Raw genomic sequence first — 4,507 nt, 5'->3', positions numbered from 1 at the left:
AATTTACTTTGCTTGCATATAGTAATTAAGAATACTCATATACTCAATAATTAATTTGGGGGTTCATTTTACCTCTCCCCCCTCTCCCAATGCAGAGATCTGCATACTTCTGTACACGCACATATGCATACTCCATTAAAATTACATCAGCATAAGTATGAATATCATGAACCAAAAGTTTGGCATCTCTACTATAGTGAAAGCTGACTGCCACCTATGGGCAGGAGTTCATGTTAACATACTTAGCTAAAATTTTAATATTATTCTTTGTAATTAATTCAATTTGTAATTGTTCTAGTAGGACAGAGCTTCAATTCATTTGCTATATATTTGTGCACGGCAATTGCTTCTCATCCTCTGAAAACTGAATATTAAAACCAGCTTCTTTATGAAGGAGGATCAGCTTTGCGACGATTAAAAAAAAATGGGGTAGGACGTTCTTATTTCTGTTATCCTGAATAAGGAATAAATAGAAGCACCCTACTTCTCCAAGGGAAGAAAAATGACTCAGTGGTACACAAACAGGCACATCAACAAGATAATGCTGTAGTTAGTGATTACTGTAATTTTAAAGTTTAGCCATCTCAAGGTTGTAATATTTTGTTGACGGCCTTCTTTTACTAAATACATAAAATAGCCTGGTTATGCAGTCCCATGAAAATGTGTATATAATTAGCATGTCGTAGTAATTCTCTATTCAAAAATTTTCATTTTTCAGAGGAAAATGATGGCTAAAGTGGGGGAAGAGAAAGAAGAGCAGAAAAATGTATGGCTTGATTATGTAAGCCTCAATTTTTCTGATAATCAGTGCTCATTTAGAAAAGAAAAAGCAAGTGCAAACTGAAATCTCAAATTCATTGTATTAAAAATCCTGTTTCTAATTCAGCTTCCAGGTACTTAAAAGCAAATAGGCCGACAATTCTGTATATTTGATTATAAATAAGAAAAATGCTCGACTACAGTTACTACACCGTAGTATGCTGCAGTAAATCGGGCATCCCTCATGATTTCTCAGAAATAACATACGTAAACATAGCTGGAAAAGTTTAGCAAATTCCCACATATATATTCATTTTGGAAAAAACAAACAAACAAAAAAACATTCTTCTTCAATCAACAGAAGGTATTTGTAACCATAGCATGCTTCCCCCTTTGGGAAAGGAGCGCAGAATTTCTGAGGGAAGACAGAAATGAACTTTAAGAAGGGGAAAATAAGAGATAGAAACTAATAAGAACTAAGAATGAGTTTGATACGATGAATTTTCCAAAATCCCCTTTTTAAAGTACTTTTATTTCTGGGCCTTCTCATTTGTGTTCTACTCTATTAAATATGATAACCAGCCTATCTAAAAAAAACCCAACGTATTACATTCATGCTTATCTCATGCATTTTCATGAAGTTTTATTACTAAAGTTCCGTTGTAAACTTAGGAAATACTGTAAAAGCAGCATACACCATTTTGGTATCAGACGTTATCACGTCGGCATTTCATGCTTACCCTCCAACAGCATAAGCACCCTTTATCATCTATGGAATTCTGACAGTTATGGTAAAATATTTGTACTGAGTACACAAAGGGATTTTGTAACTAATGTAACTACATTACACAGCAATTTAATTCCGATACATTTTGCTTCTTACTACTGAATTAAGATGGCAAAAACAGCTCGACTTTCCTGTGTCCGACTGGTAACATTTCCTTGCATTTTTAAACCACAGTTTAAACTGAACCCACTTGGTCTCCTTGGATAGAAACTTCGTATCAGACAAAAATTACTCTTTAGCACGTTTGATGAATCCAGCTTAAAACCAAACACAGAACTGCACGAACATCTGCGACAAACGACTTACCTCGGCCATTCTCTTCTTTCTTATTTAATCTCCCACTGAGTACAGTTTAGTAGGTTTGCTATTTTATAGAGCAGACCTCTCCCTCACCAACCTACTGCTTGCAAAAAGAATATAAAAATTTTCCATGTGTCAGAACAAAACCTGAGCAGAATAGAGCTGAGCCTTTTAAAATGGGTGCTAGCAGGAGAAGGGAAAGCAACAAATAAGCTAGCACCCCAAATTTCCAAAAGTAACAAAAAGGAAAAAAAAAAATAAATAGGGAAAATGACACAGAGGATTGTTAAACTAATAGCTCAGTTACTAGAATATGAAACAGAAGTGTCCTTTCCTGGTGACGCTTCACTGGATTGCTACTTGCATACCCACACGAGTATAAACTGAGAGCAAAATTTTTCTTAATGTAGGCAGTATTACGAAGGTTAAGATATTCCTGTTTCAGTATCTTTAAATCTGAGGCCTTGTTAAAGAAGAGGCTACTTGGAAAGATCTCCAAGATACTGGCAAACCCTTCTCGGTTTCTCCTGATTTTCTTCCGCAAATGATCTGTTTGACAGAGGGGAAAAATAAAAGAGCAAATAGCAGGCAAAGCACCTGATTCTTTAAAGTGCTTGTTATTAATTCTGTGCCTTTACAAAAAGACGAGGAAAAATCGACTTCCCAAGTAGAGAAATACAGAAAATTGTAACATCTTAGCTTTAAAAATTATTTTTTCTGTTCTTTACACATCGCCGCAATTTCACTTGAATGCTGCTTATACTGTGTAACACAGATTTTACTTTACATAATATTGCTTAGTGCCTATATGGATTATTTGTTACCTAATAACTGTTAGACTGGTCATAAATTTTTACTGTGCTAGGTATTTTTCAGAACTTAGTTATATGTCTCCTTTTTTTTTTTTTTACAAACTTTCAAAATATGACTGTATTCTGGTCTATTTCACTGTGATTTAACACTGCAGAAGTGCATCCAGATACTTATAACACAGTACCCTTATAGGCACAACTAAACAAAAAGCAGATTAGCTTGTGATGCAGTGGAATGAATGGGACTTTCTTCTAATGGAGAAAAACCTGTTTGCTCATAATAATTCAATTTATAGCTGAGAAAGGGAACAAAGCACCTGGAACTGAGTCAGTGTGAATTCCAGCAATGCAATGAGCTTCACAAAAACTGTGGTTACTTTGTTTTTTAACTAACCACGCTGAGCTGACAGCTATTAACAGCAGCAAGGACTTGCATAACAAGGACTTGAAGGAAGGCTTAGCACTATCCATGCCAGAGCGATTTAAAGAGAATGAAGGCACGTATTTCTTTATGATGCATTATGTAACAACATAGAGGGCAATCTGAGACATTTAAAAAGATATGGGGAACCACATATGATTTTACACTTGTTATTTTAGAGTGCTTATAACCTAATGCTTATGAAACACCTAACTTTGGAATGTGATGCTGTAAAATGAGTTTAAAATGTTTCCGAGGACGTGTTTTACGTTTTGTACGTGCTTAGAAAAACATAGTAGGTCCTACAATTCATTTTCTTCAAAATTCTGCAATGTATGCAATCTCAGATAAGATTGTCAAAATCTACGATAGCTGGACCTTCTGGTTCACATTAGTGTGAAGAGAAAACTGCTGTTGAGCTGACACATTGATAGATTACGAGTTCTGCTGAAGAACAGCTAAAAATGGTGATTCAATCTTGTCGCTACTATATAAAAAAAAAAATAACAGAAGTGGAAATGTTGCTCGTGATATCATGCCTTTTATCAAAACCCTAAAGGGTTCTGGTGCATTGAACATGTTCTCCTTCTGAGAGCTTTTTGCTGTATAAAATATCGGTGTGTAAGTAAATGAAACTAAATTGGCCTATTTAAGAAAAAAAAAACACAGGATGAGCTTTTGTGCCCTAAGTTTATTTAAACAAGGAAATAGAGATTGGAATATAAAAGAACTGCCTTTTATGGTGGTGGGTTTTTTTCCCTGTTCACAGGAAAATAGAGATTCTAGTCTTGTAAAGATGAAATGGAGAGCTGCAGGATTATGAAACAACTAAAGACGAAGGGCAAATCTGACTGAAAGAGACAGAGAATATTATTGCAATTATTTAAAACTTAGCTGGGTTAGTTCCTTCACTAACTTAAATCAATTCAGTTCCCCTGATATCAATAGAGTGATAGAGATTCATCCAAAACATATCTGGCATGTAAGATAATGCATCACCTTCTGTTAGGACACGTAAACATAAACACGTGTGAAGAGGACTCTTTTCTATATATCTCCTTAACCTTAAATACTCGAAATTTACTTTTAGAAGAGGCATTTATGTACTTCTGCTATTTTACTCCTATATCTTCATTGGTATGAATCTCGTGTGGTCATTTACACTAAAATAAAGTCAGGTCCAAACGCTGACTTCAGTCCTCAGTGCTCTGTACTTATCTGTGCTGCTGCAAATCACCAGGAAGGGCTCAAGATGGCAGGGAGCTGGGGCCTTGCTGGCTGCTGTCTTCCTCCTCTGAAAATCACCGAGCGCTCCCACTGCTCATTTCTGAATCACCCAAGGCGTCCTGCAACAACAGAAGGGAAACAAGACTTCATAATCCACATCCTCACCGATGGGAGAGCAGGTAAGGGGGAAACAGAAATATG

General features: G+C 35.8%; 1 long non-coding RNA gene across 1 annotated transcript; it reads right to left on the bottom strand.

Moving 5' to 3' along the window:
• Window positions 1-3,750: 3,750 nt before the first annotated feature.
• LOC109366148 lies at window positions 3,751-4,485 on the bottom strand. Its single transcript, XR_002112262.1, has 2 exons — window positions 4,294-4,485; window positions 3,751-3,930 (listed from the first exon to the last, which is right to left on the bottom strand). It is a non-coding gene; the product is annotated as an uncharacterized LOC109366148 (long non-coding RNA).
• Window positions 4,486-4,507: the final 22 nt, after the last annotated feature.

The sequence above is a fragment of the Meleagris gallopavo genome, chromosome 2 (genome assembly GCF_000146605.3).
Source record: "Meleagris gallopavo isolate NT-WF06-2002-E0010 breed Aviagen turkey brand Nicholas breeding stock chromosome 2, Turkey_5.1, whole genome shotgun sequence".
Lineage (NCBI taxonomy): Eukaryota > Metazoa > Chordata > Aves > Galliformes > Phasianidae > Meleagris > Meleagris gallopavo.
Note: the sequence above shows the minus strand (reverse complement) of the source record. Positions and strands in the feature narration are given on the sequence as shown.